General features: G+C 35.2%; 1 non-coding gene across 1 annotated transcript; it reads left to right on the forward strand.

Moving 5' to 3' along the window:
* The first annotated feature begins 4,853 nt into the window (after positions 1 to 4,853).
* Positions 4,854 to 4,960, forward strand: LOC127901540 (small nucleolar RNA R71). Its single transcript, XR_008053780.1, has one exon. It is a non-coding gene; the product is annotated as a small nucleolar RNA R71 (small nucleolar RNA).
* The last annotated feature ends 5,171 nt before the right edge of the window (positions 4,961 to 10,131 follow it).

The following is a 10,131-nucleotide window of genomic DNA, read 5'->3' on the forward strand; positions in this document are numbered from 1 at the left end:
GGTTCTTTAAGGAGTAACACCTCCTTTGAATAATCTGTTGCTGGATGTATGTAATGCTTAACCATGTGTCCATTAACTTTGAATTCTTGACATGTTTGTTCATCTAGAAGATCAACAGCTCCATGAGGATAAAATTTTAACAACTTAAATGGGCCTAACCATCGTGACTTGAGCTTTCCTGGAAATAATCTTAGTCTTGTATTGTGGAGCAACACTAATTGACCAGGGTTGAATTGCATGTGCTGAATATGCTTATCGTGCCAGTTTTTTGTCCTCTCTTTATAGATTCTTGCATTTTCATATGAAATAGCCGTAATTCATCAAGCTTACAAAGTTGAAGCTTCATTTGCTCTGCTGCCGCATGCATATCCCAATTTAATTTCTTCAGTGCCCAGTGTACTTTATGCTCTAGCTCTAGTGGCAAATGACAAGCCTTTCCATAAATAATTCGGTAAGGAGACATGCCGAGTGGAGTTTTGTATGTTGTTCCGTAGGCCCATAGAGAGTCATGTAAGTGTAAAGATCAATCCTTCCTCGTTGGGTTCACCACTTTTTCTAAGATCTTTTTAATTTCTCTGTTGGACACTTCAGCCTGACCATTGGATTGTGGGTGATATGTTGTGGCTACTTTGTGTTTGACTCCATATTTTACCATTGTTGCAGCAAAGATTTTGTTGCAAAAATGTGTACCCTCGTCACTAATAATTGCTCTAGGAGTGCCAAATCTGGAAAAAAAATATTTTTCTGAAGAAAAGCCACCACTGTTTTAGCATCATTGGTAGGTAATGCTGCAGCTTTTACCCACTTGGAGACATAATCCATAGCAATAAGGATATACAAGTTCCCAAAGGAGGGTGGGAATGGTCCCATAAAATCTATTCCCCAGACATAAAAAACTTCCACTTCCAGTATGTTAGTAAGTGGCATTTCATGTCTTTTAGTTATGTTCCCTGTCCTTTGGCACCTGTCACAACATTTAACAAATTCATAAGCATCTTTAAAAATAGTAGGCCAGTAATAACCTGATTGCAGAACTTTAGCAGCTGTTCTATGACCACCAAAATGTCCCTCATATGCTGCAGCATGGCATGACTCTAGTATGTGGTGTATTTCTCCTTCGGAAGCACATCTTCGTATTACTTGATCTAAGCCTAACTTATATAAATGTGAATCATCCCACTGATAACTTCTCACATTATGAAGAAATTTCTTCTTCTCTTGAAATTTCAGTTCAGGTGGTAGCATTCCACTTACTAAGTAGTTAGCAAAATCTGCATACCATGAGGGTCCTGACTGCTGCAGCATCTGTGCTTGCTGTATTACCAACAGTTGTTCATCAGGAAATGTTTCAATGATGCCCTTCCTTGTCAATGTACTAGTGTCTGCTTCCAGCTATGACAAGTGGTCTGCCACTTGATTCTCAGTCCCCTTTCTATCTTTAATTTCCAGATCAAATTCTTGAAGCAATAAGATCCATCTGATTAATCTTGGTTTGGCATCCCTCTTTGAAATTAAATATTTGATGGCTGCATGGTCTGTGTAAATAGTCACTTTAATACTCACCAGGTAAGCTCTGAATTTGTCAAAAGCAAATACTACTGCTAGCAACTCTTTCTCTGTAGTGGTGTAATTGATCTGAGTTGGAGTGAAAGTTTTACTTGCATAGTATATGGAATGAAAACTTTATCCTTTCTTTGCCCTAGTACTGCTCCCACAGAATAATCACTAGCATCCCACATCAGTTCAAATAGTAAAGTCCAGTCTGGAGATATAATTACTAGAGTAGTGATCAAGGCTTTCTTTAATACTTCAAATGCTTAAAGGCACTCTTTGTCAAAGTGAAAAGCTTTGTCATGTTCCAGCAATGAGCATAGTGGTTTAGCTACTTTGGAAAAATCCTTAATGAATTTTCTGTAAAATCCAGCATAACCCAAAAAACTCCTAATACCCTGTACTGAAGTTGGAGGTGACAGTTTATCAATTACCTCTATCTTGGCTTTGTCCACTTCAATGCTATTCTTGGATACCTTGTGTCCCAACACTATTCATTCTTGCACCATGAAATGACACTTTTCCTAATTGAGTACTAAGTTGGTCATCTTACATCTTTTAAGAACTCCTTCCAAGTTGTGTAAACAATCATTGTATGTTTCTCCAAAAACTAAGAAGTCATCCATGAAAATTTCTAAAGTCTGCTCTACCATATCAGAAAATATAGACATCATGTATCTCTGAAAGGTTGTTGGAGCATTGCATAACCCAAACGACATTCTTCTGAAGGCAAATGTTCCATAAGGACAGGTAAATGTAATCTTTTCCTGATCTTCTAAAGCTATAGCAATCTGGTTGTAGCCTGAATATCCATCTAAGAAACAATAGTATTGTTTTCCAGCAAGTCTGTCCAACATTTGATCTATGAATGGAAGTGGGAAATGGTCTTTCCTTGTGGCTTTGTTGAGCTTTCTGTAATCCATACATACTCTCCATCCGGTCAATGTCCTCGTAAGAATAAGTTCATTCTTCTCATTAGCTATTATTATTATCCCTCACTTCTTTGGAACACATTAAACTGGGCTCACCCATGAACTGTCTGATATTAGGTATATGATTCCAATATCCAACCATTTGATGATTTCCTTCTTCACAACTTCTTTCATAATAAGGTTCAACCTTCTCTGGTGCTCCACCGAATTGCTGGAGCAATCTTCTAACAGGATTTTATGCATGCATATTGATGGACTTATCCCCTTTATATCTGCCATGGTCCATCCAATTGCTCTTCTATATTTTCCAAGCAAATCTACTAGACTTTGTTCTTGACCTGCATCCAAAGTAGAAGAAATGATTACAAGTAGTGTGTTATTTTGACCAAGATAAGCATACTTCAAATGTGAAGGTAACAGTTTTAATTCAAGACTAGGAGGTGATTCAATAGATGGTAAAGTTGTTTTTACTTCCCTGTCTGAAAGATTCAGGTGTTCAATAAACCTGTTGTGCCTATCAGATTGTTGTTTGTCTATCCAATCAGTCTGAATTACTGCAACATCTTCATCTTCGACATCCTCAAAGGTGGTGACTTTGTCAAGTGCATTACTGCAGCATCTGTCCATTTTGTCTACTACAATAAAATCCACTACACTTAGGAAATTACAATCTTCTACTTCATCAGGCTTCCTCATAGCCTCTAGCACATTAAATGTAACTTGCTGATCATTCACTCTCATGGTGAGCTCTCATTTCTGTACATCTATCAGAGTTTTTCCAGTTGCTAGAAAAGGTCTTCCAAGTATAATGGGTACCTCTTTATTAGCTTTAAAGTCCAGTACAATGAAATCCACTGGAAAGATGAATTTCTCAACCTTCACCAGTACATCCTCTATTTTTCCTTCAGGATATGCATGAGATTTGTCAGCTAATTGCAGAGTGACTGTTATTGGTCTGCATTCCCCTATTCCCAACTGCTTAAATACAGATAATGGCATTAAATTAATACTAGCTCCCAAGTCACAAAGTGCTCTGCCAGCATACCTAGTTCCTATAGAGCAGGGTATTTTAAAATTTCCTTGATCTTTCACTTTTGTAGGAATCTTGCTTTGGAGCATATGACTACTTTTTTGTGTTAAAGCAATAGTTTCAAACTCTCCTAGCCTTCTTTTTGTACCAAGATATCTTTTAGAAATTTCACATAATTTGGCATTTATTTCAAAGCTTCCACAAAAGGTATATTTATGTGTAATTGCTTCAGCACTTCTAGGAATTTGCTGAACTGCTTGTCTTGTTTTTGCTTCTGGAACCTTTGTGGGAAAGGTGGTGGATGTCTAAACTGCTGAGTAGCTTCATAAGATATCAAACTTTGTTTGTTTAGTTTGGTACAGGTTGTGGCTATTGGTGTTGCAACTTCTTTTCCAGCATGTTCTGGTTGAATTTCCTCTATAGTTGCTGTAGCTTGGCTCATGTAACCAGTGTCTTGATGGAGGGCTTTATGTAACATGCTTCCATTTTGAGGTGGTTTTTGTGCTGAATTGAATTTCATCTCATTCTTTGTCACATCAACTGGGGTATCAACATTCTTTCCAGATCTGAAATTAATTACTTTGTAATGTTCTGTACTTTCTCTTCTAGGGTCTTCTGTGTTGCTAGGTAGGCTTCCTTGAGTTCTGTTGCTCATTGCTGTGGCTAGTTGTCCTATTTGGTTTTCCAGGTTTCTCAAGGATATAGCTTGACTCTGCACAATTGCTTCATTCTTTACAATGTACTCCTTAATCAGCGCTTCCAGTGAAATTATTGGATCCTGACTGATATGCTTTTGCCCTTGACTTTGCTAATGAAAACCAGGTAGTTGTGTGTTTCTATTTTGTCCATTTAATGCTGGAGTATTTCGATTCTGATCGCTCCATGAGAAATTTGGGTGTTGTTTCCAGCCAGGATTGTAAGTATTAGAATATGGGTTGTTCTGAGGTTGCCGATTGAAATTACCCACATAGTTTACTGAAGCTGGATTTCCAGGACAATTATCAAAATCGTGTTCTTCACCACAGTATACACAAGAAAGTTCAGCAACTTGCTTTATTGTTGCTGGAGCAGATGTCATAGCTTTTACCATGTTAGTCAATGAGGTTACTTGTGCTGATAAGGCTGTAATTGCATCTATGTTATGTACCCCTACTGATACTCTTGCTGCTGGTTGCCTGGCTGAAGGCCATTGATAATTATTATTGGCAATTCTCTCTAGAATTTCATAAGCTTCAGTGTAAGATTTGGATAACAGGGCTCCATTTGCTGAAGCATCCATCATTAACCTTGTACTCAGATTCAACCCATTGTAAAAAGTTTCCAATTGAATGCAGCAAGGAATACCATGATAAGGACACCTTCTGAGCAATTCTTTGAATCTCTTCCAAGCCTCGTACAAACTCTCATCTTCAAGTTGATGGAAGAAAGTAATCTCATTCTGCAGCTTTGCATTTTTTATCGGTGGGAAATATTTTATTAGGAATTTATCAGCTAATTCGTTCCATGTAGTGATGGAATCAGATGGTAACGAATTTAACCATGCTCTTGCTCGATCTCTTAAGGAATAAAGAAATAGCCTCAGCCTTAAGGCATCTTGTGTTACTCCAGCAATCTTGAAAGCATCAATTACTTCCAAGAACAATTTAAGATGGAGATGAGGATCTTCACTTGGCAATCCATTGAATTGACCAACTATTTGCAACATTTGAAACATCACTGGCTTCAACTCAAATTTTACAGCTTCTACTTCAGGTCTAATGATGCCAGGGTGTACAACTTGGGGAGTTAACACAACATAATCTCTTATAGCTCTGTCTCTGTCATCAGCCATGTAAATAATATTGTTATTGCCTAGTTGTCTCCCGTTAGCATGTTCATTCTGCTCTTCTTGAATGTTGACTGGTTGTAAGGGCCCATGAGGATTCAGATTTTCCGCATTCTGTAAATTATTCATGCTTGAAGCAGTTTTTGAATTCCTTTGTTCCCTTTGTAATCTCCTGACAGTCCTTTCAATCTAAGGATCGAATTGGAATATCATAGATCTGTCTTTGCGCATGCATGTACCGATCTGCCAATAAATAGAATAAATCAAATCAAATTTGGCGTTATCAAAATTTACTTCACACTTCAAAAATATACAATCAATCCCCGGCAACGGCGCCAAAAACGTGTTAGTTATTTTTAATAAGCAATTACTACCAATGCCCATGTGCAAGTATACACAACAAGTAATAAAGTGATGAGTATTCAAGATCGTCTCCACAGGGATTAATGTTACTCAAAATGTTAAAGCAATCACAATAGTGCAAATTAACTTAGGACCGAAACAATCAATTGTAAAGTGATTTCTAACGTAATCAAGGATTGTGAAAGAATTAAATAAAATAATACTGTAATGAAATAAACTAGATTAAATGTGTCTAAGATTCAATTGAGATCATAGTAGTTGAACGATTAAATTCTCCTTATGGGATGACTGTTGTTTATCAAGTGAGCACCAGTTGTTATAGCAAATGCTGCAGCACTGGGCAGAATAAATATGCATCCTCAGCTATCGCATATTGGAAATCTCATACCCTAAAATCTATTAACAATGACCAATTGCTGATATACTTACGGTATGGCATTATAACTTTTAGTCTCTCTACCCTACAAGGTGAACACCTATGTCTAGTGTGTCACATATCTTATTTCAAGTATTGCCCTTACGGGATTCAAGATAAGCTAATCCAGGAAACTCAACTTAAGATCAAGTAATACTCTAATAATATCCGCTAAGACATGTCCTTTTGCTGCTCTATCTTAACTGAAACTATTAAATGGGTGGTCAACCGAAATACCAGTTATATTCATAAAAACTACTAGAGTAAAATGCTACAGCAGTGCCATAACAACATATAAAATCAGTCAAGAACCCATTGGATTATTTGTCACTCAACTACAAGTAAATTTAGTTCATAATCTGAAAGAGAAAAATAAACATAAATATATTGATCTCGGAATACATCAAAACAATTAAAGGAAAAAGATAAATATAAGTTGAGCACGGTGAAAGACAAATCCAAATAATTCTGCACGATTCTCCAATGTTGCCAAAACAACACTCTTCAATTCTGATCTCCTTCTTTTTTTCCTTGCAATTATTCTAACGATAATTCCCTTACCGTCTTTCTATGTGATTCACGCCTCCTTTTTTATATTGTAAATTAGGGTAAACAAAAGCCCATGAGTGTGCATGCATTAAATTAGGAAACATGCGCTAACCCATGCCTAAGTTTTCTCCTATATTGCTCCCAGATTACTACAGCATGGGTTACTCTAACATCCGCAACAGCACCGTATTATTCTCGATTAAGCTTTTCTTCTTTTGTGGCCATCATCTTTCCTCCTCTTGCTCCTCTAATGTCTCAACATCCTCTCATGAATTAAGACTTTCTGAGAACCTACAATTATGCACCTATTTTTAGCACAAATTACTTTGATTCAAGCAAAACTTATTAAAACTCAACTAAAATGAATGTTTATGCAAAATGTAACCAAAATGTAATAAAAACACCTTATTTGTACTCTAAGTGATCTTGATTCAAGTCTAGAATTGATGTAATAACTCTCATTTCCTAGATTTATCATCTAGCATGCCTAAAGAGATTAAATTTCTCTTTAACCTAGGAGCATGCCTCACCTCATGTAGAGCTCTTACAGTTCCATCAAACGTCTTTATCTTCACAGAACCAATACCAATAATTTTACACACATTATTGTTTCCCATTAAGACTCTACCACCATCAACAGCTTCATATTTGTAAAATAGGGTTTTATCGGGACACAAGTGAAAAGAGCACCTAGAGTCTATGACCCACTGACCTTTAGTATTGCTATTTGAGGCCATAAGTAAATCAGCATTGTGATATCCATCAGAGGCTACAGCTGCATCCCCTAACTTCTCTTGACTTTCCTTTTTTTTCTTCTTAAGACAATCCCTGATGTAATGCCATTCCTTCCTGCAGTAGAAGCATTTCCTCTTCTTTTTCTTCTTGTCTGCATTTTCTTGATTCTTTCCATGCCCTTTTCCCTGATTTTTGTTATTATGATCTTTCTTCTTTTCTGATCTGGCAATCAGCCCATCACCATTACTTGTTTCAAGCCCATTGTTCTTCTGAATCTCTTTTGAACTCAGAGATGCTTTAACATCTTCAAGAGTCAATGTTGTTATGCCATAAAGCATTGTATCTACAAAGCCTTCATAAGACTTTTGGTAAGGAACTCAGTAAGAAAAAGGCTTTATCTTCATCACTTATTTTCACATTTTCCACCCCTTCAAGATCAAGAATAATCTTGTTAAAAGTATCAATGTGATCTTGAATTGCAACCCCTCCTCTCATTGAGAATGTGTACAACTTTTTCTTCAAGAACAGTCTGTGAGCCAAGGACTTCTTCATACACAAGGCTTCTACCTTGTTCCAAATCCTTAAGGTTGTCTTCTCTTTAGAAATCTCTCTCAAGATTGAGTCACCAAGACTCAAAATTAGAGTGCTATAAGCTCGATTTTGTATTTGTCTCTTCTTATCATCAGTCACAGAACTTGTAGCAGCCTCTGGATCTTCTTCTTCCAAAGCAGATTCAAGCCCCTGATGCACAAGGAGAGCCCTCATTTTCAGTTTCCAAAGCGAGAAATCTCCACCAATGGTGAATTTTTCAATTTCATGCTTTGGAAGAGACATGGCTGAGATTCACTAGGCTTTGATACCACTTGTTAAGACTATTAAGTTTTTAATCTTAACAAGACTCACGAATCTTGATGAGTAGAAACACCAAGAACACAATCGAAACAAAAATGCCAGAACAAAGAAACAATATTAGAACAAAAAACAAGGGCACAGACCTGCACACTTGAAGGAAAATTTACTCTTTGTTATTGATCATGAACTAATCCAATCGTAAGTGGATTTACAAAAGATTTTACACATATCACAATAGAACAAATTTTGTGAAAAAAGATGAACAAATAAAGATGAAAAAGACTCTGATACAGGCACTAACCATCAACAATTTTTATACTGATATACTGAATACGTTATAACATATTATAACGAATTTATGCCACGTTAGCAGACAATATCTATCAAACCCCATCAACTAGAGTCAATCTGCACAACAACTCTTAACTTTTTCATATTCTCCATTTCAGTCCACACACACGTCTTTAGAAATTATCTAAAAATAATAAAAACAACTAACAAATATATAATCAAAGATAATATATATATTTATTATCTTTGATTATATATTTGTTAGTTGTTTTTATTATTTTTAGATAATTGAATTAGAAAAATAATTGGAAAATATGGATAGAAAGTACATAAAAAAGTTCAATCTGGGAAGCAATAAAGATTAAATTAGAGATTATTGGAAGACAAAGGAAATAAAGCCAAGAATTAATGGAATCCTAAGCCAGCAAGCTTGTGGAGATCAAAAATAAAAAATCAAATTCTTAGCTTTGAGGGCAGCTTGTGACATTACAACTAACATAAAGATTTTTATTCTTTTAAAGTGGCGGTTGTAGTAAATTATAACAGTAAATTATAACAGGAAATTAATTGCTTTAAATTATAATTAGAATCCAAATTGGATTAGGCCAATAGTGCATGTTTGGCATTGTATAAAGTAAGTTATATTAAAGAGATGAAGAAAACAAGCTAGACACATGATAGAAAAGAGTAGCAATCTTCAAAGCTTTCCATGGCTAATTTTATTTACTTTGTTGCTCTCCATTCAAGTATATCTAGTTAATTTTGTTGTACTAATGTTAAAGATAAAACCATATTCAATGAAATAATTATCATTTTATTTAATTAGTTCCCTACATGTGTTCTTTGATTATTATAGTTCTTGTTTCACATGATTAATTGAATAATTACCATTCCATCTTTAATATCTTTTTTTTTTGTAGTTAAGAAATTATTTGATTAAATCTAAGCTTGCTAAAATCTTATTGTGATTCTCTTTAATTATTTATTTTTCAATAAATTAACTCCATAGAATGGTTAGGAAACTTTGACTTAAATATTTCTATAGGATGCATATAATGCTTAGAAATCCCACCTTAAAGCGAAAAAGAACCTACAATAGATTTAATTACTTGGGATTAATTTTTATGTTTATGAGATGACATAGATTGGTTTCAAGTTATCACTCTAAATTTGGGAATTAATAATAATTAGATAATTGCTAGTTCAATAGTAGCGAATTCTAAAACCTTCGTAACCTTTCCCCTATTGAAATTTCCTTTACTTCAATTGTTTTCTTAGTATAATTCCCTTAAAACTTAATTTGCTCAACTAGGTTAGGATTAATATTAATTTTAGATTTAAACTAAACTTTTCAACTTATAGCAATCTCTGTGGGTTTGACATAGCTATCACTATTCTATTTTTAAAGATTCGTGCGCTTGCAAGTATTTTAAAATTTTGCACAACACTATTGGAAAGACTTTCATCCCCATCATCAATACGACTATGGTACGATTCAACATTAGTGCTATCTGCTAGTATATATTATTCATGTCATCGAGGAGACCATCATTGTATTGGAAAAAAGAGTAACCTTATTGCAGCAACG

Source organism: Citrus sinensis, chromosome 3, assembly GCF_022201045.2.
Source record: "Citrus sinensis cultivar Valencia sweet orange chromosome 3, DVS_A1.0, whole genome shotgun sequence".
NCBI classification, from domain to species: Eukaryota; Viridiplantae; Streptophyta; class Magnoliopsida; order Sapindales; family Rutaceae; genus Citrus; species Citrus sinensis.